Source organism: Mastigoproctus giganteus, chromosome 5 (genome assembly GCF_048544385.1).
Source record: "Mastigoproctus giganteus isolate SK-2022 chromosome 5, ASM4854438v1, whole genome shotgun sequence".
Taxonomy (NCBI): domain Eukaryota; kingdom Metazoa; phylum Arthropoda; class Arachnida; order Uropygi; family Thelyphonidae; genus Mastigoproctus; species Mastigoproctus giganteus.
Genome location: NC_143579.1, coordinates 66388013 through 66415189, shown reverse-complemented (window position 1 = coordinate 66415189; position 27177 = coordinate 66388013).

Sequence of the window (27177 nt, the reverse complement as noted above, 5' to 3'; positions counted from 1 at the left end):
TGCTCTTACGAAGAAAGGCTTAAGTTTTGGAAATTACAGTGTCTGGAGACTAGGCACCAGCAAGGTGATCTGATAGAGGTGTATAAAGCATTGAATGGCTTGAGCATGCTCAATGCTGATGGGATTCTTCCTCTTATTCAGAATAATCACCTGAGAGGGCATAAATTCAAATTGAGGAAAGACGGATGTAGGATAGACGTGAGGAAATTTGCCTTTAGCCAGCGGGTGGTTGGTTGGTGGAACAGACTTCCATCCCTTGTCGTGGAAGTTGATAGCCTAAATAAGTTTAAGGCTCAGCTGGACAGGTATTTTGAACGAACAGAGGAGTGAAGTGGAAGTGGTTTTTTTTTTTTTTTTTTTTTTGGCTGATGCTGCATAAGCTTGCTTTCTTGCATCAAATGCCTCTACTAATGCTAATGATCTGCCTCAGCCTGCTTAGCCCCTCTTAGTAAGTTAACTGCAGGCTAGTTTAAACAGAAATACAGGAAGTAGAGACACATAAGCCTACTTCCTGTAGGCTTATGTGTCCCTTGATAATTTATAATTATCCCATGCACTGTTCTTCTTCTCTGCCACCTATTTCATCAGTTCCTCTGAAGTCTATTTAGGTCTGAACTTTAAACAATACTCTTAGCTGGTTTGAAAAGCTAACTATCTTTTTACAATTATTATTAACTATATGATGCAAGGAAGCCTGGGGCTTATGCTGCACCAGGCAAAAAAAAAAAAAAAAAAAAAAAAAAAAAATTTTTCCTGAGAGAGAGAGAGAGTCAGTCAAAAGTAGAAGGGAATCACCAAGAGAAAAAGAGAGAAGAATGATGATACCCAGCTCAGGACCTTAGGTGTGCCAAGCCATACTCACCAGATGTGAGCCCCTGGGGTAGTTTTACAGCACTTCACCTAACACTTGCATTTAGTAACAGTATCACTTGGTCCCACCGAAGGGAATTTAAAAACTGTCTTGGACTTAGTAAAAAACAAAAAATGTATCCGTTTGAGTAGTGTTACTATTTTTAACCATTTCATATCCAAGGTCAAAATGGCTTGAACATAAAGAATGCAGAAAATAAACATACAATTCTGTATTTTTATTATTAAATAAATATTAATTAGATTATAAAAATAATATAAATAAATATATTTATTACCATTGTGGAAAGGCTATTAATTCCTAAATTTGATATTCATATAAACACAAATAATCACCAGTAACTCACTGTTAACCAGCAAGTAATGAAATGTTTGCTGGTGATATATGTGTGTGTGTCAAATTTAGTTTTCCAAATTTAGGAACTAGCAGTTTTTCCACAAAACTAATGAATATATACTTCAATCACATAATGTTCAATTTCCATAATGGTATTAGCAATCGCTAACAGAATAATTTCTATCTCAATTAAAAATTGCTATAATTACAATAAATAAACAGTTGAAGTTAGTTTTAACGAGCATCAAGGGACTGACAAAATTTCCTCGTTGTAACCGTTATTCGCTATATCACTGATAGCGGAGATGGGGATATGCCTGGGGCCATTAAACAATGAACACTTTATATCAGTGATGAGTTAAATGTACCTCCTATACTTTTAAATTCTCAATAACTTGATAAAAAGATAGATTCAAAAAACAAAAGAAATATTAGAGAGAAAAAAATGATATAAGTATATACCTACATATTATTTGTATTAATATGCTTGTATAAACTACAATATACTTAATATTAAATACAATTTATTTGTCTGTAATTGTAAAACCATACACTTAATACTAAACACAATTTATTTCTCTGTAATTGAAAACAATTCTATTTAATAATAAACACGATTTCAAATTGGTCTTTATTTATGAATCTTAAAATTGATGTTTGTTTTAAAGATTTCAGTTTGATATTTCTTAAGTTTCACATTAAAACACTCAACACATTAAAAAAGTATCATTAATTGCCTCAGTTCCTTAAAAAAAATAAATTGACTAATGTGTGTGTCCATTTCAGCTTGAGCTTGTGAGATTTTCGCAACTGATTTTGATTCACTTTCAATTTGTCATCATATCATCATCTTTACCATCGTCATTATTGTCTTTGTTGAGCACAGCATCTACAATGTCACTCTTTGTAGGAAGATCACTAGTTAATAAGTTGTCATCGACATGTACAAATTCATCGATGTTATCTGTATTAAAACCTACAACCTAAAACCTATAATGGTAAGTTGTTTTCTTCATTTCCACCTTCTTCATCGACATATGAAATTTCATTTGAATTTAATTTTGATTTCTTGAAATAATTCATTAGCATTAGTAGAGGCATATGATGCAAGAAAGCATGCTTATGCACCATCAGCCAAAAAAAAAAAAAAAAAAAACCCTTCCACTTCACCCATCCGTTCGTTCGAAATACCTGTCCAGCTGAACCTTAAATTTATTTAGGCTTTCAACTTCCACAACAAGAGATGGAAGTCTGTTCCACCAACCAACCAACTATCTGCTGGCTAAAGGCAAATTTCTGCACATCTATCCTACATCTGTCTTTCCTCAATTTGAATTTATGCCCTCTCAGGTGATTATTCCGAGCAAGAGGCAGTATCCCATCAGCATTGAGCATACTCAAACCATTCAAGGCTTTGTACACCTCTATCAGATCATCTCGCCGGTGCCTAGTCTCCACACACTGTAATTTGCAAAACTTAAGCCTTTCTTCATAAGAGCAACCCTTCATTATGTTCACTAACCTTGTTGCCCTTCTCTGTACTCATTCCAGCAGCTCTATATCCTTCTTGAAATGAGGCCTCCAGACCTGTATACAGTACTCAAGGTGTGGCCTGACCATTGCCTTATACAAGGGAATAATCACCTCCCTATCACTGCTAGAAAAATTCCTGTATATCATTGATAAGACACCATGAGCTACTCTTGCAGCTCGTCTGCACTGCTCAGAGAACTTCATATCTGCCTGCACAATTACCCCCAGGTCCTTTTCATTCTCTACCACTGTCAGTGCAGTACCACAGAGTTGATACGTTGCTCTGGGGTTGCTGTTTCCCATATGTAGTACTCTACATTTGTCCAGGTTAAACTTCATTTGCCACCTCTCAGCCCATCTGCTCAACCTTTCCAGATCCTGTTGCAGCAGCAGCATAGCGTCAGTAGCGTCCTTAACAACCCTGCCAACCTTTGTATCGTCTGCAAACTTGGACATTAAGCTTGATATACCATCATCAATATTATTTATAAATAAAGAAAACAACAATGGACCCAACACTGAACCCTGAGGAACTCCACTAATAACATTAGTCCACGATGAGCGGTGTCCACTGATTACCACTCTCTGTCTTCTCCCCCTCAACCACCCCTTTATCCATAGCAGCAATTTGCCTCCAATACCACACTGCTCCAATTTGTGCAGCAGTCTTCCTGTGCAACAATATCAAAAGCCTTTCTAAGATCCAAATATATAATATCAAAGTTATTCCCTGCATCCAATTCTTTTGTGACTACATCATAGTATCCAATCAAATTGGTCAGGGAAGACCTTCCCTTAACAAAACCATGCTGTGTCTGAGCTATAACTGAATTCTTGTCAAGATGATCCTGCAGTGCTTCTTTAACTTCCATTAATTTCCAGTGCTTCCATTAATTTTCTTGGAACAGATGTTAAACTCACAGGTCTATAATTACTTGTGTCAGCTTTTGATCCTCCTTTGTGAATTGGGGTTACATTTGCACATCTCCAGTCTGTGGGTACCTACCCTGAGTTCAAGGAATCTCTCATAATTATGGTTAACGGATTGCTTACTTCCTTTGCTGCCACCTTTAATATAACTGGATAAATCCCATCCACCCCAGGTGCCTTTCTTGTATTTATCTTCAACAATTTCTCCTCGACTTTACTCTCAATTATTACAAGATCATCTAGCTCACTGCCAGTGTTTACTTCATCTATGGCATTCCCCATCCTGAATAACTCCTCATGTGTGAATGTAGATGCAAAATATTGATTTAGTTTGTTAGCTACCTGAGCAGGATCATGAACAGTTGAACCATCGATATCAAGTGGACCAATCTGATTCATCCCCTTCCTTCTAGAGTTTACATAAGTAAAGAACTCTTTGCTGTTTTTCTTTGCATCCCTTGCCAAAGATTTCTCGTAATCTGCCTTCGCCTTTCTAACCTCTTTTGTAACTGGCTTACAGATCAACTTATATCTATCATAGGCTTCTGTGTCACATGTTAATTTATATGTATCCCATGCATTTTTCTTCTCTGCCATATGTCTCATTAGTTCATCTGACATCCATTTAGGCCTGAACCTTGAACAATATTTCTTAGTTGGTATGTAAAGCCTAGTAGCTTCCAAGATAAGTTCTTTGAATGCTTCCCATTTTGAATTTGCTGTTGGTATCATCATCAGTTGGTCCCAGTGTATAGAATTTAAATACTGTCTCAGACCATCGTAGTCGCCTTTATGAAAGCAATAACCCTTCTCTTTACCCTGATGTAGTTACCTCCTTGAGAAAATCCCACTTCAGAACACTGTGATCACTGCCACCTAGTGGTTCCTGTATCTGCAGATTCTTAATGCATGAAGAATCACTACTGATAATCAAATCAAGAATATTGCTCCCTCTAGTTGCCTCCCGAACATGCTGATGTAGAAAACAATCATCCAATAAATCCACAAAAGCCTTGCTAGTGTGTGAGTGACCAGCCCCCAAATTCCAGTCAATATCTGGGAAATTAAAATCTCCCATTATAAGACTCTCTGATTTACTGGCCCACTCTATTTCCGTGTACAGTTTCTTATTATACTCATCAGAGTCATTAGGCCTATAGCACACTCCTACTCTCAATTTTGATCTCCCAATGCTTATATCACACCAAACTGACTCGACACTGCACTGTCCAGTGATGTTGACTGCACTAACCTTGATTGCACTAACCTTGACTGCACTAACAGTGATGTTGACTTCACTTCCTTGGATTTTGTGTGTTTCTTAACTAATAGCATAACCCCTCCTCCCTTCCTATCCTGTTTATCCTTTCTGTAGACATACTCCCCAAATTCCAGTTCTGCATTACTTATATCTGTGTGACACCACGTCTCTGATATCCCAACAATATCCGCCTTTGATGCTTTAAGCAATACCTCAAATTCATCAAATTTATTTACCAAACTCCTAGCATTGGTGTACACGCAAGTATACATGCACCTGTTCTTTTTCTTAGCTACCCTAACACAACCCATGTGTTTACTTGTACCCCAATGACTCCCAGCAGTCTCTGTAATATTCTGCATCTTATTTTCCAAGCTGCTGCTCATTCCAATAGAAGCAGTGCAAGAATCACTTTCACCTCTGCCAGTGGCTACTGTTAATCTATTAGTCCTTGTATCCCCTCAATCTAGCAGTTTTCCGACCCACCTAACACTGCCTTTCAGCAAACATTCTTGCACCCTTTCTATTTAAGTGTATCCCATCCCTGTAGAAGCAGTCTCTCCTGTTAACAAGTACAGAACAGGCTGAAAAAAATTCTACCCCTTGAGCCTTGCACGATCCTTCCAGGGCCGAATTGATCGACAGGGCTCTTATCATATACTCCCTCCTATCGTGTCTGGGCAGAATTGCAGACACTTTCAAATTCAACCCTAATTCACGGCTTTTTTTCAACAGTGACCTGTACTTGTTAAGTAATTCTGCCTTTTTATAAAGGTGTTTCAATTAAAAGGCACTGTGGTTTATCTTGCTTATTTTTTTAGGTTTAAACTTTGTTCTCTAGGCTTTTTTCTTGTCATATTTGGGCTAAAAGTTTTGAATTTAATGAATTTGGACTAAGCATTACCATTTGGATTTAACAATTTCTAAATTTAAATTCTGACAATCAACTGTTTTTTTTTTTTATGGGGAAGCTGCTTCCCATCTTAGGTCTAGCCTAAAACTTATCGGTGTACTTCTGAAATAAATGTAAACCAATTTTAGCAATAAATAAATTTTCAGCCCAAATATAATAAAAAAGTTCCACGTGACAAATAACCTAAACTAAAAATAAGCAAGTTAGACCCTGGTACCTTTCAATTTAAACACCCCATATTTAATGCATAATAAATAGTATGTTTATACAGGGTAATCAAACTCATATTACACAATTTTTACACATGATTTGCCAATTTGTAATGGTTTTTGATTATATTACAGTATTACATTACTGTTTTGTTATTCTGCTGGATATTTAATATTTTAATGTTTCTTCCCAAGTGCCTTTCATCAATCAAAGCACAAGGATATCTTTTCCATAAGCACAGGTATTCAGTGGATAACATTACCTGGCATACTATAAATCTTGTTACAGCTGACAGTAAAGAATGTTATTTAAAATTTTATTGATAAAATGAAATAAAACACAAAAAACTTGTAGAATAAAAGCTCTATATTATACACTAAAACAGGCCTGGGCAAACTTTCTGGCTGAAGGGCCACATTAGGAATTCAAAAAGAAGGCATGCCGCACGTAAAATACTATTTTTAGATATATATTATTTGTTATCATGAAGAAGAAATATAACATAAAAAAAAAATTATTCTCTAACAACCAAGAATTTAATTAGATGAATGGAACTGTTTTACATCTTTTAACATTTTTTTTAATTTCGGGTGTTAATTTTGTAGTTGAGATTCTGTAAATGTTCATCGGTGATGCTCGATCGTAAAGAATTTTTATTTAGATTCATGAGGGAAAATGTTTGTTCACACATGTAGGTTGATCCAAAAATAACCAACATTTTTCGGGCAAAATCATTAAGTTTGTTGAATTTGTCCGAATTAAGAGTATTGTAAAATTTACAGATTTCCTCATGACGGTGCAATTCCCTTAAATCGGTATCACACTGCAGATCTATAATCTGAAGTTGTAGTTCACTTGGTGCACTATCAATTTCTATTGAAAATGGGTCACAAAATATTTCCAAACTTGTCTCAATTTTTCGAAAGTCGCCAAATCTTCGTGAAAAGTTGTCATTCAAAGCATTGATAATTTCACAATATATATTTTTCAAATTTATTTTCTGGAATCTTCAGCAACTTGATGGTTGGAAAGTGGTCTACCTTGTTAATCAATAAATGTCGAAGGAACAACTGGAGTTTAAATTTAAATCCATTCAAACTTTTTACCATATCATGGGCGTATAAATTTTTCCCCTTGTAACACGGTGTTGAAAGTATTTAAGTGTGTCACGATGTCCAGGGTAAATGCAAAATCACAAATCCAGTTATTATCAGTTAATTCGGGAAAGTCCATAATATTTTTCAGTTTTAAAAATAGAATCATGTCATCTTTAAGATCCCATACTTGCCGAAGAACTTTTCCTAAGCTAAGCCATCGAATTTGGCTATGATGAGGAATATCTATGTACTCGGATTCAATATCTTGAAGAAAATTAATGAATTGTCTGTGTTTCAGGCCCCTCGAATGTATTAAATTTACTAGTTTAATAATACAAGATGTGACATGTTCAACTTTTAACACATTTTTACATAATACTTGTTGATGTATAATACAATGAATTGTAATTAAATTATAATCAGGATAATTTTCACAAATTTTATCCTGAATTTTCTTTAACGCTCCAACATTTTTACCTGTCAAACTTGGTGCTCCATCAGTTGTTACACTTACCATTTTGTTCCATTGTAAATTATATCTTGTTAAGCATTTTTCAACTTTTTCAAATATATCAGCTCCCATTGTCTGGTGTCTTTAAGAGATTCCATTGAAAGAAGCTCTTCAATAATTTCAAAATTAGAGGTACATCCAGGTATGAAAATTAATAACTGCGTAGTATTCTTTTGGTCGTTACTCTCGCCGAGAGCTATAGAGTACCATGTTATGGATTCTAATACTGATAATAATTGCTCGTTCAAATTTGTATCGATACATTCAATTCTTCTTACTACGGTTCGCCGAGATAAACTTACATTCTCAAATTTGTGTTTAATGTCAGGACATAATTCCACAAGCTTCAGTCATACATTCTTTACTATAGTCTCCATCAGAAAAAGGATTGTTGCTTTTTGCAATTATATGAGAAATAACAAAACTGGCCTCTACAGTAGCTTCTTGTTCCTTAGTTAGCCGTGTAAACACATTTTGTTGTCTAGATAAATTTTGAATCAATCCATCAGTAGTTTTCTTTCTCACTTCCGGAGTTAAATTGGAACCATATTCGGAATGTTTAGTAGGGTTTTTTTTTTGGTAGTTATTGGTGCATCGGCTTCTGTGGCCATAATGCACCTCCCAAGGTTTTTGCAGTACTTTGATCCAAGCCCGAGGCGAGAATCGAACCCGCAACCTTTGGATTGCCAGGCAGGCACTTTACCCACCCATCTAGCCCGGTCGGCGGAATGTTTAGTAGTGAAATGTCTTTTAATATTGTACTCTTTCAGCACTGAGACACTCTCCCGGCAGATGAGACAAATAGTCTTGTTATTTATGTTAGCAAAAAAATATTTTGTGTTCCACTCTTCATTGAAGACACGATGCTCTTGTTGAATTTTTTGTTTTTTATTAATTTTTAAAAGGGCGTAAATATTATTTTTATCACTACTGGCACCAAGATGATAACTGAAGATAACGCAAAAAAACTAACTGCGGGATGACCGTCAGAGAAAACAGATTGGAACTGCAGCCGGTCAGTAGTCCTATCCTATTACTCCGCCACCGCAGCAAAGCCATTGTCGTCATCACCGGCTGTCTGTTACCGTAGTTTCGCGCGGTTAGTTTATAATCACAAATTATACCGTTATAAAAGCGCCCGTTGGCTCGCTCCGGTTCGCGCACAATTTCAAATTCTATATCAATTTGAACAATACAGAGATGATAAAACAATTTACAAGTCGACAAATTCTATAATGTATTGCATATACAAATTTATTTTTCAAAAAGGCGTCGCAAAAGGCACAAAATAAGTAAACTTTTTTTTTGAAAATACAATTAAAGCTCGCGTGCCGCACAAAAATGTGTGGTGGGCCATAGTTTGCCTGGCCCTGCACTAAAATGATAAAAGTACTAAAAACTATAACACATTTATAAGAATATAGAAATAAAGTAGCTTTCAGAGTGATGTGCTCCTTTATCAACTTAAAGAAAAGTAGTATTAATAATCATTATATAACATTGAATCAAAAACCAATGACAAAAAAGCATATAAGAATAAAACAGATTTAAAAAAGTCAATGTAAAAGAAGTGAAAAATGTATAAGGAAATCAAAAGGAAAGAGGATTAAAAACACATGTGGAAAAGAGGACAGAAGATAAGAAAAGAAAGGAAGGCATCATCTAAAAGATTTGGGGAGAGGACAACATGAGCTAGTCAAAGTATAAGAAGCTCACCACTGCTCATCATGTTGTACAATAACCACACCTATAAATATTAGTTAGAAGAACTTACTTGGTCAGTGCTTCTAACCAAGAGTGATGAAAATCAAATGCATTGGCAAAGTTAGAATGTGGTTACAATTAACATGCTGGTCACACCAGTAATGTTCTGCAACAGTAGAATTTGCAAATTGGTCTGGCAAATAGTCCCCACATATCCCAATTTTAGCAGTACAAAGCCTCCGGTCTGTTTCCCTAATACAACACATCCCAGAATCCAGGAATGTAAATCAACAGATGGAATATGCATGTTACAGTAAGAGAATACAAGGCTTAGATACAGAAACCATTAATGCAATATCAAACTGGAGAACTGCATGCAACCAATATGGTAACGTTGTTTCAGAGCATCCCAGCAAGATGTTCTGAAATGCCCAGATAGTGGGGAATGTAAACTGTGGCAATTAACCCATTATTGCAATCTGAATGAAAAACAGAGTTATACACATAAAACTGAAATCTATCCAGAAGGTAGTATAGGGATACCAGCACCATGACAAATATGCTCTGATCCCAGTAATAAGTCCCTGTTAGCAGTGGAAGTACAGTGGGATCCTACATGATTAAATAACGTGCATGCAGTGTTGTTCATATGTTTCAGGGCATGAAACATATTTGTGTAAATGTTCTTTACACAAATTCTCCATATACTTACGTCAATCGCAAAGCCACATGCTGAATCAGGATATCCAAAAACAGAACAATTTGCCTTCAGCTCCGTAGTAAGAGATATTGGAGGAGCAGCACTTCCAACCCCTGAGGAATGGCTGTGAACACATAATCCACACACATCTTTGCCAGATTCAAAACTATATTCAATTCTAGGGCTTCCAAAGCAACAGAGGGACCAACTTATACTCTATTATGGAGGCAATTCTTTATCCATTATAATTAAATGAAATGAGTGAATTTGAACTCATGGTTAGGATAACTAACACTGACAACAGGGCTAACAGAAACACGGTGCCACCCAGACATTGGGGATGTGTTTTTTCTATGATATGTACAATGTATTTAGGAAGAACGAGGAAGATAGAAGGGGTGGTGTGATCATGCTTCTTATCAAAAGCAGTCTAAGTGCAACAAAACCTTCGTGTGATTCAGAAGTTATATGCATGCTAGTATAGAATATGTGGTGTGAGTTAATTGTAAGCAAAGGTATAATGAGTGTGACAGTAACCTACAGACCAGAAGATTGTGAAGATTACAACAAAGTCTCCACATGCAAACAGTATGGGTGAGCAATTGTGAATATCTTATTATGAATGATTTCAATTTACCCCTAATTTAATGGAGCAAGTTGGAGAATGCATAAATACCACTGAAAAAATACAGCAGAAGGAGAATTCCAGGATAGATGAATAATGAATTAGTCAGTTTAATAAAGCAAAAAAAGATGGCATGGAAATGTTACAGAGTGATAAAAAGCATTGAAGCCTATAACAGCTACAAATTGATCTGTAATAGTACCAAAGAAAGAGTTAAGCTAGCAAAGGTAGATTATGAGAAATCACTGGTCAAGACAGCAGAGAAAAGGGACAAGGAAATTTTCAAGTGTGAATACAAAGAGAAGGATGAATCAGACTGGACCTTTGTGTAATGGGTGTGGAGAAGTCTTTTATAACCCAGCTGATTTGCAGATGAATTGAATAGGTACTTTGTGTCAATATTTACAGAAGAAAGCCCCTTCAAACTGACGAGAAACTGGATGAGTGAAGCTGGCAAAGAATGAAATTAGCAATATTGAAATTTCTCAAGATTATTTATTAGAAAAAATTTTGAGTCTAAAGGCAAGTAAGGCTCCTGGAGTTGATGGGACATATTCTACAATTTTGAGGGATACAGCAAGAGAGTGTATTGAACCATTAAGGTTAATTATGAGGGCATCACTGAATTCAGAAGAGATTCCCTTGAATTGAAGAACTGCCAATGTTTCACAAATACATAGAGATGACTCTTACGAGCAAAATAGATAAATACCAACCAGTCCAGACTTTGGTGGTAAGGAAAATCATGGAGCCAATGATCAAGATTGCATTACAGGCCCATTCTGATAGAAATCAAATTCTGAAGGAAGCACAGCATGGTTTTGTATAGAGAAAATCATGTTTAACCTAGTTAGCTATTTTGAGCTGAATGTGAGAAATAATTTCAACATTGTTTACTCCGACTTCAGCAAAGCATTTAACTCATTCCCATGCAAGAATTAGAACATGTTGGAATCAAAGGAAAAATCATTAGATGGATCACATGATGGCTGCAGGGCAGCAGTCAAAGTTGTGATTAATTCTTCATATTGGGCTAACATAAGAAGCAGAATTCTCTAAGGAATGGTACTGGCACCATGGTTTTATTTAATTATTTTCTTTTCTTTTATTAAATGATATTGAAAAAAGAAATAGAGCATGTGATGTCAAAATTTGCAGATGATGTCAGTAAAATGGTTAACAATCACAAGCAGCACTTCTTTGGAAAGACTTAGATAGCCTTCAGGGATAGTCAAAGAAATGGCAGCTAAGTTTTAATGCAGCAAAATGCAGAGTCAAACCCAAAATAATTTATACACTTGGTGGGTTAACTAAACTCAAGTGGATATGAAGTTCTATGAACAATGTAGAAAGGCAGCAAGGAAGGCCCATGGTGTCCTATTGATGATTTATCAAAGATTTGCATACAGCTACAAGAAGATCATACTAACACTGTATAAGGCAATTGTAAGACCACAATTGGAATACTGTATTCAATTAGGGAGACCACACCTAAAAAAACAAAGACATTGGCTTCTTGAAAAAGTCCAAAGAGAAGCAACTCACCTGGTGAAATTGGCAAAGGGGCATTCATAGGAGGAAAGACATCAAATATATAGTCTATAGAGCGAGCTTGGAAACTGGGTACCTTAGAAGAGACTTTATTGGGGTGTATAAGGCTAGGAGGTGAATGTAAAACAAATGACTGTGAAATTTACAGTTATACGATTCCAGAACTACAGGAAATAAATTATAAAGGAAGAGGTTTAGATTGGATTACAGGAAGTTTTGTTTTAGCCAGAGAGTTGTTAATTATAATTAACAAGCAATAACTAATAATATTATTACTACAATAAGTTATCTCCATGGGTGGTTGAGACTTGGGAAAGTTTAAAGATTAGCTAGATAGACACCAACTGAGGAAGGAGTCAAATAGTTTTATCTGCAGCAATAATTCAGACACAGCATGGGTTTGTTAAGGGAAATTCTTGTCTGATAAATTTGATTGGTTATTATGATGTGGTTACAAAGGAACTGGATGCAAAAAATAATTTTGATATCATATATTTGGATTTCAGAAAAGCTTTTGACACTGTTGCACATGGAAGACTATTGTACAAATTGGAGCAGAATGGTATTAAGGGTAAGTTGCTACAATGGATAAAAGGATGGTTATGTGCTAGAAGACAGAGGGTGATAATCAATGGGTGCTGCTCTTCGTGGACTAATGTTATTAGTGGAGTCCCACAGGGTTCGGTGTTGGATCCTCTGTTGTTTTATATATTTATCAATAATATTGATGAAGGTATATCAGGCTTAGTGTCGAAGTTTGCAGATGATACAAAAGTTGGCAGGGTTGTTAATGACAGTAATGGCAGTGTGCTTCTGCAATAGGATCTAGATAATTTGGGCAGATGGGCTAAGAAGTGGCAACTGAAGTTTAACCTTGACAAATGCAAAGTACTGCATATGGGTAGAAGTAACCCCAGAGAAACGTACCAACTGTGTGGTGCTACACTTAAGGTGGTAGAAAATGAAAAAGACATGGGAGTAATTGTGCCGTCACATATGAAGTTTTCTAAGCAATGCAGACAGGCTGCCAGGGCAGGTCATGGAGTTTTGTCAATGATATATAGGAATTTTGCTAGCAGGGAAAAGGAGGTGATTGTCCCTCTGTATAAGGCAATGGTCAGGCCACGCCTTGAGTACTGCGTACAGGTCTGGAGGCCTCATTTTAGGAAGGATGTAGATTTGCTTGAGCATGTTCAGAGAAGGGCAACAAGGCTGGTGAGGGGAATGAAAGGATCCTCTTACCAAGAGAGGCTTAAGTTCTGCAAATTGCAGTGGCTGGAGACTAGGCACCTGCACGGTGATCTCATTGAGGTGTATAAGGCCTTGAATGGGTTGAGCACGCTGAATTCCGATGGGATCCTTCCACTTGTTCAGATTACGAACCTAAGTGGGCATAAATTCAAATTAAGAAAAGACAGATGTAGAATAGATGTGCAGAAATTTGCCTTTAGCCAGCGAGTGGTTAATTGCTGGAACAAACTTCCATCTGTCATTGTGGAAGTTGATAGGTTAAATAAATTTAAGGAGGAACTTGACAGGCATCTGGAGGAATAGTGTGATTTTTTTTTTTTTGGCTGATGCTGAATAAGCTCATACACTTGCTTTCTTGCATCACATGCGGCTATTACTACTACAAGGATCTTTTAATTAATTTTCTTGGCTGCTGCAGCAAAAGCCTAGAGCATCCTTGCACCATGTGACTAATACTAAAGACAGAAATTTTATGGTTTTTTTTTTTTTTTTTTTTCATATATGGCTGGAGAATGAGTTAGTTGGTCTCAGGCAAGCGTTGCAAGGTGTTCTCTCATATATGGCAAATTCACCACAGAATGCTTATAATTTACAGACCAAATACCCAATTTAAAGTTTATAATACAACCACTCCCCGACTTACTTAACGGTTTGCGTTCTGCGGAACTTTACGCAAGTTGAATTTTATGTAAGTCGGAATTTCCCTAACTGCTTATGTAGTACTCGCAACTATGCGTGCTGAATTTGATTGAAGCAAAAAAGAAATATTCGATGAACATGTAAATAGAATTATTTATTAAATTTTTTTATCTCATGCACAGGAAAAATTACAAAAATTTTACTTAAACATTGTGGAAACCAGTGCGATGCTTGAACCTATTAAACCACCCGTTTCTTGCCACAAACTTGGCTTAGGGTTCGCTGTACTTGTCTTTAATATCTTCATAAACACTCCTTCCAAAATAGTTCTTTGCTTATGTTGAAGTTATTTTATCTGGTTTAGTATTTTTCACAAGAAAAAAAGTAAAATTTTTGATCTTTTTTTTTTTTTTTTTTTTTTTTTCAGAGATTTACACTAAACTTTTTACACTTTTTACACTAAATTTTATCAGTGGGGATCTTTCTGACATGTATTAAGGATGATGCTTTGTTTTCACAAACTAAAGAATTAAAATTCAACAATTTTAATTCTTTAGTTTGTGAAAAACAAAGCATCATCCTTAATACATGTCAGAAAGATCCCCACTGATAAAATTTAGTGTAAAAAATGTTTACCTATAAAATTTTACCCTAAAGGTAAAATTTTATAGGAAAAGTTATTGTAAATTTTGGTAAAATTATAATGGATCCATAGTCTGGAGCATCAGGACTGAAAGGGAAAGGGGATAGACAGTATGTTATATCAGCTATTTATAATATGTCATCTGATACTGATTCTATTTGTGTGATGTGAATTCTGAATCTTGTTCAAATTTTTTTTTTTTTTTTTTTTTATGTGAACCCCAAACACGAGAGGTATTAGAACCTATAGTACTTAGTACCGTGCTTGGGTTGGAGGTTGAGAAGACGAAAGAAGATATTTGTTGACATTGGACTTGAACTTCTGTAGATTGTAATTTTCAGGAAATACGTATGAAGGAAGGTTGTTCCAGAAAACGGCAGTTGAATGAATAAATGAGGAAGATGAAAAGTTGGTTCTGTGGGTTTGAAGTTGGACAGTAAATGGATGTTGGCTGGTGGTGTCACGTGTTCGGACTGTTTTGAAAGAGAGAGCGGGAATTATAGAAGCCAATTCAGAAGAACAGTGCCCATGGAAATATCTGTAGAAGAGGCATGCAGCAGAAACAGTACGTCTATGAGAAAGCGAGTGGAGAGACTCTGTTAGAGATGAATCATTAATTAACCTAACTGCCCTCTTCTGAATGGAATCAAGAAGCCTGAGAGAGGTTTTGGGGGCACCGCCCCAAATGTGGGAACAATATTCCATGGCAGGGCGGATTTGCGATTTATACAGAGTGAGCAGCTGTTTGGAAGAAAAGTAACGCCGAGAGCGAAAGAGAAAACCAAGTTTTTTAGATGCAGAGGAAGCAATATTTGTAATGTGCTTGTGCCAAGAGAGATTAGAAGTCAGGGTAATCCCCAAAAGAGATATATCCTTTTGCCTAGAAATTGGAGTGTCACTAAAGGTAAGCATAGGAGCAGAAGAATCCTTTTTGCGAGATATAAGACAAGACTGAGTTTTAGAAGGGTTGAAATCAACTAAGTTGTCTTTGCCCCACTGGAGAATTACCTGAAGATCGGCATTTAAGGAATTGGTAGCAGATTTTCGAGAAGTTGAAGCTGATTGAGCAGGGCAAGGTTTCTCAAAATGGAAAGATGAATGCAATGTGCTATCATCGGCAAAACTATGGATAGGATTTCCAGTCAATGGAAGAAGGTCATTGATATACAAGAGGAAAAGAGTGGGGGAAAGAACTGAACCTTGGGGGATACCGGCATTAGTGGAGAAGTTAGAAGACAGAGAGCCATCTACCATCACCCTCAGTGAGCGATCAGAGAGAAAACTGGATAACCAATTACTAAAAACAGTTGGCAAACCATAAGATGGAAGCTTGTTTAGAAGACCTTTATGCCAAACACGATCGAAAGCCTTTGAGATGTCAAGAGCAACTGCTTGTGTTTCACCGAACCTTTCCATTGAAGTAGTCCATAAATGGGTAACATAAGCCAGAATATCACCAGTGGATCGACACCGACGGAATCCATACTGGCGATCGTTGATCAGACGGAAGGTTTCTAGGTAGTTTAAGAGTTGGCGGTTAATTGATTTCTCCATTACTTTAGAGAGAGTAGAAGTAATTGCAATGGGACGATAATTGGATGGGAGGGATTTGTCACCCTTTTTAGGAACTGGCTGGATATGAGCAAATTTCCAAGCAGAAGGAAAAACACCTTTGGAATAAGAAAGTGAAAAAAGGCAGCAAAGAATAGGAGTAAGTTCAGGAGCACAGATTTTGAGAACAAGTGGAGAAATACCATCAGGACCTGGAGCTTTCTTAGCATCAAGATTCATCAAAATCTTTCTGATATCCTTTTGACGGAAGACCACAGGAGGCATTGAATGGACCGTGTCGGGAATGCATCTGTTGCATCTGTTGATGTTAGAATGCTACAGACAAGAGATGGCGAGGGTTCTATATTTGTGCCTTGGGGCACAAATAAAGGACCCTTGCAAATAAGGGGCAGCAGATGTGTTTAAATGGTAGTTTTCTTTCATATACCACTTGGCTGTTCACATAGGAAAAATACACCTCTGACTACTAAAATTCACTTAGTTCGGCATATGTTTTTCTAATAGAGGCCACATGCCAGCTGAAGTAAAAACAGAAAAGAAGAAAATTTTGAAACAGCTGTTTTGGCAGTGTCTCAGATTTTTAATTGCATAGCAGATTTGCCTGTTCAGTTGATACTATACAATTACACTTAGGCAGAATCATGGATAATGATTATTATTTTGTATGGCAAAATGAGGATACATTTGTAACAGACAATATCAAAAAATATAAATAAATTACAATAAGCCTAAAAATAATATTTACAGAGAAAATTATAGATAATATTTTGATGAATTAAAATGTAATGTCCAGTTTATTCAGCCAGTTGATAGTATCGTCAATAACACTATGTAGATCTTGGATGGTTCCTTCAAATCTCCTCTTTGGGCACTCCAAGACGACATGCTGGATAGTCTGAGGCACATTGTCACAGTCACAGAATGGGTTTTCAGTTTTTCCCCACTTGTGCAGCCAGAACTTGCATCTTCCATGGCTTGTTCGGATTCTATTCAGGGATGTCCATTCCTTTCTTGGTAAGTTGAAACCAGGTACAGCTCTGCATGGATCATTGACTAAACCCAGGTGGTCGGGGTTTGAAGTGGACCATTCTTCACGCCAGGTCTGATCAGCATTAAAATGTGACTTAATAAGTTTCTCGCCCAGTTTCCATGGGGGGGGGTTCCTGGATTTTAATCTCTCCGGTTTCTGGGGTTTTCAGTCCTGATGTATGGGCAATTGAGGATTTCTGTGACATTTTTGCCATTCTTTCAGCAAAGCTGTTTCTCTTCTTATATGAGGGGAATGGATATTAGATAACACTGGTAACTATTTTAAAGGTGTTGATTTAATGGTGCCTGCTATTGTCCTCATTGTGTCATTCACAGTTGGGTATCAACTTTTACAGTGTGTGCACTATTAAGCCATACGGGACAGCAGTATTCTGCAACTGGGTAGACTAAGGCAAGGGCTGATGTTCATAGCACCGTTGCGTTTGCTCCCCAGCCTGTTCCACTGAGTTTGTGCAAGATGTTATTCCTAGTTTTTATCTTTGCTGCAATATTACAAAGGTGTTGGTTATATGTCAGTGTTCGGTCCATTGTGATTCCCAGATATTTTGGGCAGGGGTTGTATTTCAGTCATTGGCCTTTATATTCCACTTGAGGCATATAATTAGCCCTTTGATTATCCAGATGAAAGCAGCTAACTTCAGTTTTATTTAAGTTAGGTTTAAGTCACCATGTATGAAAATATTTATTCAGGTTATGAAGATCCTTTGTAAGTACAATTTCGGCTGTTTTGAAGTCAGTAGACTGGGCAGTCAGAGCTATGTCATCTGCGTACATGAATTTCCTAGAAGCAGTTGCTGGAAGATCTGCAGTATAGATATTAAATAATAATGGAGCAAGAACTGATCCCTGTGGTAAACCATCATTTAATATATAAGGCTTGCTCACTCTGCCGTTTAAATGTACTTCAAACACTCTATTGCATAGCATATTGTTAAGTAGGATCGCGAGGGTCTTACAAGGAATAATCTTCAAAAATTTCAGAATCATTCCTTGTCGCCATACTGTGTCATAAGCTGATGTCAAGTCCACAAAGACTGCAATGGTCTTCTTCTTCTTATCTTGAAATCCATTCTTGATGTGGCTAGTAAGTGCCAGTACCTGATCACAGCAGCTTCGGCTTGGTCGGAATCCGGCTTGTTCAATTGGCATGTGTTGGAAGATTGTAGTTGAGATTCTATTGTAAACCATTCTTTCAATTAATTTGTAACATATATTTAAAAGTGCAATTGGATGATAATCTTCAGGGCAATATCCACTTTTCCCAGGCTTTAGAATGGCAACTATTTTGGTTCTCTTGAACAAGAGCAGGAACCTACCATTCTGCAAGATGTCATTAAAGAATTTAACTAGCCAGTCCAGAGCTCTTGGACCAGTGTTTCAGGAACTCCGGATATATTCCGTCCACTCCGGCTGCCTTGCCTGGTTTTATTTCCTTCAGGGCTGTTGAAATCTCTGCTACTGTAAATTCTCCTGAGAATTGGGAGGTTGGTTCAGCCAAGGATAATCTGGTTCTTAGCTCCTTCTTGAGTTTTTTGACTTCATCTTTGTTGGTATCGGTTGGTCTCTTGGATATGCTGAGAATTCTATTGGCTACTTTTCCTGGGGAGACTTCTGAGCTCTTATTAATATTTTTGGGAGTACTACTTCCGAGTTTCCTCAGAAGTGTCCATGCTTTTCTACTTGAGTGTCGGAAATTCATACCTGCTGTCATTATGTTCCATTTCTCTTTCCTAGCAGAATCTAAGCAATGCAATAGTTCATCGGCAATTTCTGTTCTGTTGCTAAGTTGGTATTCTTCATATGGCAAATCACATCTTCTGAACAGAAGATGGATAATGATATTTGTCTATAAGTCAGACATAAGATAGACATAGTCTGGCACCTAGTTCTTGGTGTCAATCTTTTGAGGGAACGGAAAGATCCCCATGAGCACATACCTAGCATAATAATTCACCTTAAATCTGTAAGATAATATTTTTTGTTTTTATATTTCAATCCGTAACACAAATTAATTAGTGTCCACAACGAGCTGTATGACTTTTCAATTACCCTGTAATTGAAAAGTGTGAGCCGGTGCATTGTCTGACAGAAGATGGATACTTTTGGTTAACATTCCATGCCTTTTCACCTTCAAAGCATCGCATAACTTTTTCAAAAGATTTCTGTAGCATTCTCTGGTAAGTGTGGAACCACGAGGTAGGTAATCTGTGAGGATAATCCCTTTTCTGTCCTAAAACATAGACAACATCACCTTCTTTGCAAATGGAGTGGTCTTTGCCTTTTTGAGAGGTGGGGAGAAGGCGTGCTTCCACTGCTTTGACATGTCTTTAGTCTCCGGATCATACTGGTACACCCAGCATTCGTCATTTTTCACTAACCGATCAAAAAGTTCTCGACATCTGCATTACACAAATCCAACAGTTGGTGACAACACTGCATTCGACATTGCCTCTGCAAAGGCATCAGCAATCTTGGAACCTATTGTGCAATGACAATACACATGTGCAGATGGTCATGTAAAATGCTGTGGGCAGACTAATTCCCACTGCACTTGCGATGAACTGAATTGTCACACATCTGTCACTCAGCACCAGCTGCTCAACCTTTGCAACTGTCTCACTGTCTGTGGATGTTGATAGCCTTCCTTCTCTTGGCTCATCAAAGACACTTGTATAACCACACTGGAACTCCCATTTCCACTTTTTTTCAGGGTTACAGGATGACCAATTCTGCCCATACACAGCTTTCATTTCTTCGTCAATGTCCTGAGCTCTTTTGCCCTGCAAATGCAGGAACTTGATCACTGCTCGATACTCCACTTTGACAACCATGGCATCCTTCCTCAGATTCCGGGCTCCACCTCTAGTGCACAATCACCTACGGCAGCAGTTCCCAACCTTTTTTGACTTGCGAACCCCTTTTAACAATATTTTTATCACAAACCACTAAGCCTATATTCTCTGAAATTGTATAATAATACTGATTTTTTTTTTATAAAATATTCCCAGTACTACATTTTTATAAGCAACAATGCGTAATAATAAAAATTATTATTAAATATTATTTATACTTTGTAAAGCAGTTATTAATCAGTACAAACTAGATTTCGAACAGGCTAAGAGTGAAAAAACTTCCTTCTTGTCCAAATGGTAGCCGAGCATTCTGGTCTCTTTCCAAAGCTATTAGAGGCAATTTTTGCCCATCTCTGTTAAAACCAGATGGTTCTGTTGCCACATTAGCCAAAGCTGACCTGCTACCATCCTATTTTCCTTCCAATTCATGTATTGATAATCTTCGTAAATCACCTCAAACTGTTCCCAGTACACTCCATTCAATGAATCTTGTGATTTTACGTCAAAAGTATTATGTTGATCGTTTTGATGAATCTGATACTACGAAAGCTCCAGGTCCTGATGATATTTCTCTACTTGTTCTCAAAACCTGTGCCCCTGAACTTACTCCTGTTTTGTATCATCTTGTTTCACTTTCTTATTCCAAAAGTGTTTTTCCTTCTGCTTGGAAATTTGCTCATATCCAGCCAGTTCCTAAAAAGGGTGACAAATCCCTTCCATCCAATTATCGTCCCATTGTAATTACTTCTACTCTTTCCAAAGTAATGGAGAAATCAATTAACTGCCAACTCTTAAAATGATCTATAAATCTTTCATCTGATCAACGATCGCCAGTGTCATTCCACTGGTGATATTCTGGCTTATGTTACCCATCTATGGACAAATTCAATGGAAAAGTTTGGTGAAACTCAAGCCGTTGCTCTTGACATTTCAGGGGCTTTTGATCATGTTTGGCATAAAGGTCTTCTAAATAAGCTTCCATCCTATGGTTTGCCAGCTGTTCTTTGTAATTGGGTATCCAGTTTTCTCTCTGACCGCTCACTGCGAGTGATGGTAGACGGCTCTGTCTTCTAACTTCTCCACTAACACTGGTGTTCCTCAAGCTTCAGTTCTTTCCCCCACTCTTTTCCTCTTGTATATTAATGGCCTTCTTCCATTGGCTGGAAATCCTAACCATAGTTTTGCTGATGATAGCACATTGCTTTCAACCTTCCAGTTTGAGAAACCCTGCCCTGCTCAAACAGTTTAACTATTCAAATATCCACTACCAATTCCTTAAATGTGGAACTCCAGGTAATTCTTCAGTGGGACAAAGAAAACTTAATTTCAATCCTTCTAAAAGTCAGCACTGTCATATCTTGCAAAAAGGATTCTTCTTCTGCTCCTATGCTTATCTTCGATGACACTCCAATTTCTAGGCAAGATCTTGGGGATTACTCTGACTTCTAATCCCTCTTGGCATAAAGCACATTGGCTTCTATAATTCCCACTCTCTCTTTCAAAGCAGTCCGAACACGCTCGCAACCAATCAACATCCTTTTACTGTCCCAGTTCAATTCCACAGAACCAACTTTTCTTCTTCCTCATTTATTCATTCAACTAATGTTTTCTGGAACAACCTTCCTTCATACGTATTTCCTGAAAATTACAATCTGCAGAAGTTCAAGTCTAACGTCAACAAGTATCTTCTTTCATCTTTTCAACCTATGCATGGTACTAAGTATTATAGGTTCTAAAAAAAAAGTACCTATACAACAATGATCCTTAAGAATGAAAACATATTTACTTAAAAAAAAAAAAAAGGTTGTTTATGCATGGGTAATGCACTTCCATCATTTCTACTACCTGGGTAGTATGCATACATCGTTTGATTATATCTAATATTGTGAATACCTTCACAATGAGTTACCGAGGTATTGCACTACTTTGAATAGACAGCGGACAAGAGTAATGTTAGTTATTCTCAGCGGATAGCTCCACCCAGATGGTACCGTTTTGAAGCTTGTTGGCATACTCATCGGTGGGTGGGCAGGTACCCTGTTGTTATAATAGTCACAACCCAGTTATGAAGTATAACTCCACAATATGAGAGATGCTTGATGGTTTGAATGGTTTAATCTAAAAATATTTCTTGACTAAATGTCTAAGAGTATGAAAAAGGTTTTTTATGCATGAGTAATGCACTTCCATCATTTCTACTACCCAGGTAGTATGCAAGCATCGTTTCATTATATCTCACATTACCCATGCATAAACAGCCTTTTTCATACTCTTAGACATTTAGTCAAGAAATAATTTTAGATATTTATTTAACATGATATACTGTAAGATAGTAAAGTGATCATAAGGAATTGTGGGAGATGTGGTTTATTTCTTTGGCAATTCTTTACTTTTTATTTAATTTTATTTTACTTTATTGTTTATTATTAGTTATATTTTGTAGTTTACAATAATATACCTATGCAAATCTAAGCAGACGCCATTACAGAATTTTTAGTGCAAACCCCTTGGAACACTTTTGCAAACCCCCGGCTGGAACCGCTGACCTATGGGAATGAAATTTCACATGTTAGCTACTGAATATGTAGACAACTTATATTAAAAATGGCATCTTCCTACTGATGTTTTATGTAGGCCACGGTAAGAAATTTTTGATACCCCCTCACATATGTAGTCCAGTGATGTATTGACCAATGTATGCATCCTTAACATGTGAAAGGAGGAACCAAAGTGTGGACCACTGGAAAATATGCCACAGTGGAGTAACTGATCCTGCAATACAACAGGGAGTGGAAAAACCTATTTTAATATGGACCATGCATCAGACCCTAACAGGAACAACTGCAGCCAAAAGCACACACCCAAGTATTCTGAAGTGGTTCGTAACAAGTAAATGTGCGCAGGGTCAAAACCAATGGATACTGGATAACTGGAATGAGTTGTCTGGTATGATGAACTGCCTATTTAATTGCACCACACAAATAGACAGGTGGGGATGTACTCAACACAAGAATCTTGAACCTTGCTATACAAAGGGTAGACCCTGCCCCATTTACTTTGTGTAAAATCAAAAGGTGTATAATTAATGATCTATAAGCATAACGGGCACTTAAAATCAGTTCAAATAAAAAACGAACAAATACAGTCCAACTTGGTTATAACGAGATCATGGCTATAATGAGCAAAAAGCCATAATGATTTTAATTTATGTGTTCCCATACAATCACTCATGGTTATAACGAGTGTGCTACACAGATATATTGTACAAATTTTGGTAACTATGCAAAGATTCTTAATTGCTCAGGCAGTCAAAAAACCCCAATTCTTGGAATAGACAAAAATGAAAAGGGTGACTTAGCTTTTATGACCACCTGGATCGGATTAGCGGCCAGTTTATGACCTTGTCCTTTCGGGGACAGGGCTATACAACAGTGCACTGGCATTTTGCTTGTCGCATTACTCTATTTACAGATTGTCTTGTATTCACAGAACCATAAATTTATTTTGAGACTTCTAAGAACTTTGTGAGCAGATCATTTTACTGTCATTTTAAAATAAAATCAGAAACGAACGCTTCCTTTGAAAACATGTCTACTAACAAAAGAAAAGCGTCACTCGATTCACAAAAGTCAAAACTATTTGAAATTATGAAGTGTGTAAAAAGTTTTCTTTGTCCTCTGCAACAGTATCGACAATGTGGAAGAATAAACATCTTTACATATCAGCACTGGAAAAGAATATAACCGAAAAATGCGAGGTTACAAACATCGACGAAGCATTGCTTCAATGGTTCACTGTACAAAGAAGTCAAATTTAAATTTGGACGTGTGGGATGTGTGCTAGTGTACAGACAGAGTAGGGGAGAGAGACTTTAGGCTGGGGGGAAAAGTCAGAAGTATGGAGACGAAAAAGAATACGACTCCAATGATATCCATTGGGACATGCCCATGCCCCACCAGCTGTACACTAGCGCACATCCAAATTTAAATTTGACAAAATTAAACCGTATTCACCAGGCTTTTCCAATTCTAGTGTTATCTCCCCAATTTTTTTTTTTTTTTTAGGCCCTAGCCACTGAAATCTCAGGAAATTATGTGGCAGGGCCTGCCAGCGTAAAACAAATTACTGGTGTACCTGGTCTGCCTCCACGGGGCTTAGTGTGGGCAACGTTGGGACCCACTAGGTCCCAGCGGCTAAACGGTCAGAAGAACAACGGTACATGACACTACGCACCACAATATCCATACACTTTTAAATCTCTGGCCTTTACAGTGTACTGTATCACACGACAATGTAAACTATGTGGAGATGGGAGAACCCCTGGTGCCGTTAGACCTTAAACACACTATACACTATACAAAGAAGTGGTGGATTTTCAACAGATGGTCAGATCTTGAAGGCTCAAGCGGAAAAATTTGTTAAACAATTTGGACATCATGATTTTGTATATAACAATGGTTGGCTGTATCGATTTAAAAAACCGAATACAAGCCTATTAATATAAATAATATGCAGGTATATACTAATATTATTTTTTCTCTCTAATATTTCTTTTGTTTTTTGAATCTATCTTTTTATCAAATTATTGAGAATTAAAAAAAAATTTTAGGTAGATTTAACCATCACTAATATAGTGAGTAATGGTTATAACGAGGAAATTTTGTCATTCCCTTGATGCTTGTTATAACCAAGTTTGACTGTAGTTTGTTATATTTTGAAGAATAGTGAGCAATTAAGCACTTCAACCTGCATAGTAAATATTAGATAGTTTACCTTCAGTTATTTAGTATTAACAAGAAGCATTATCCAAAAAAAAAAAAAAAATTCCGTTTCACATAACCATTAGTTATATATATATCCAATAGTTTGTTCAGTTCTTCCTTGAATTTCTTCAAACTATCCACTTCCACAACAATGGATAGAAGTTTGTTCCAGCAATAAATCACCCTTTGGCTGAAGACAAATTTCTGCACATCTGTTCTGCAACCATCCTTCCTCAATTTGAATTTTATGTCCCATCAATGTGCATAGTCTGAGTAAGAGAAAGAATCCTCATCAGCACTGAGTTTGCTTAAGCCAGTCAAATCCTTAAACACCTCAATCAAATCACCTTGCAGATTCCAAGCCTTCAAATGATGTAATTTGCAAAACTGAAGCCTTTCTTGGTAAGAGCACCCCTCTGTTTCCCTCACCAGTCTTGTTATCCTGCTCTGTACCTGTTCCAGCAGCTCTACATCCTTCCTAAAATAAGGCCTCTAGACCTGTATGCAGTACTCAAGATGTAGCCTGACCATTTCCTTATACAATGGAATAATCACCTCTTTATCCAAGCTGGCAAAATTCCTGTATATCATTGACAAAAACTCCATGAGCTGTCCTGACAGCCAGTCTGCACAGCTCAAAGAACTTAATATCTTATGCACAATTACCCACAGGTCCTTTTCATTTTCTATTACCCTGAGTATGGTTCCACACAGTTGGTACATTACTCTGGGATTAATGTTATCCATTGGCAGTACTTTGAATTTGTCAATATTAAACTTCATCAGCCATTTCTCAGCCAATATACCTAATTTTTATAGATCTTGCTGCAGTAGCTTACCTCAATTGCTATCATGATCCACCCTAACAACCTTTGTATCATCTGCAAACCTAAACATTAAGCCTGATATACTTTCATTGATATCACTTAATAAACACAGAAAATAACAATGGGTCCAGCACCAAATCCCGTGGGACTCCACTAATAACATTAGTCCATGAAGATGCGTGTCCACTGATAAACACTTCTCCTGTCTGTTTACACTCAACCATTCCTTTATCTATCACAGTAACTTGTCCTTAATGCTACACTACTCCAATTTGTATAGCAATCTTTTTTGTGCAACAGTATTAAAATTTATCTATGTTCGACTTTATAAGACAAATAGTTGCCTTGTCATTCCCACTTTCCAAAGTTGCCGGTCTTGGGCATCTTCAACTTTCTCTCTCTCTCATAGCTGATATTGCACCCGCCTTCCATAATTTTCTTGTGCATCCTCGTCTTCTCTTCCCTTGTGATATCCACTCATATAAAATTTTAGGCCATCTCTCTTCATTCATGCGTAGATGTCCAAACTATCTCAGCCTTCTATTTTCAATTCGCTGTATAATATCTTCATCTACATGCAAACATCTTCTAATTTCCTTGTTCGTAACCCTTTCAAGCTTGGAAACTAGCACTTCAACAAAGGTATTCCATCTCTTTTGGCCCTAAGCTTCTTTTTTGTCACCCTCTTTCAGTGTCCACACCTCACATCTGTAGCAAAGTACTGATTCCACTAACAACTGTTTGATATGTGTCTTTGTTCTAAGGGAGATATTGTTGCCCCACCAGATACTATTGAGGGCACAAAAAATCTTCCTACTTTGGAGAATTCATGTGCTAACTTCCTCTTTCCCCAGTCCTTCCTTAGTCAAAATTCAGCCAAGATACTCGAAGAAGTCAACAAGTTTTAAATCGATTAATATAGATTGTGTGACTTCCAATTCGTCTAGATGTTCTGTTGTGCTTAGAAATTCTGTTTTTGTGAAATTGATATTGAGGTCCCACATGTAAGATGCAGTTTTCTTAACATGTATTCCAAATCATATGCTTCTTGTGCTATGACTATGTCACCATCGGCAAACTGAGATTCCATAAATATCTGTCATTAATTGGTACTCCCATTCCGCAACAGCTTTTTTTTCTACTCTTGAACAGTATTAAAAGCTTTCTTGAAATCCAAGCATATGATATCAAAATAATTTTTGCATCCAGTTCCTTTGTTACTGCATCATAGTATCCAATCAAATTGGTCAGACAAGATCTCCCCTTAACGAACCCATGCTGTGACTGAAGTATAACTGCACTGTCTAGATGGAACTCCATTACTTTTTTACCAGTGAC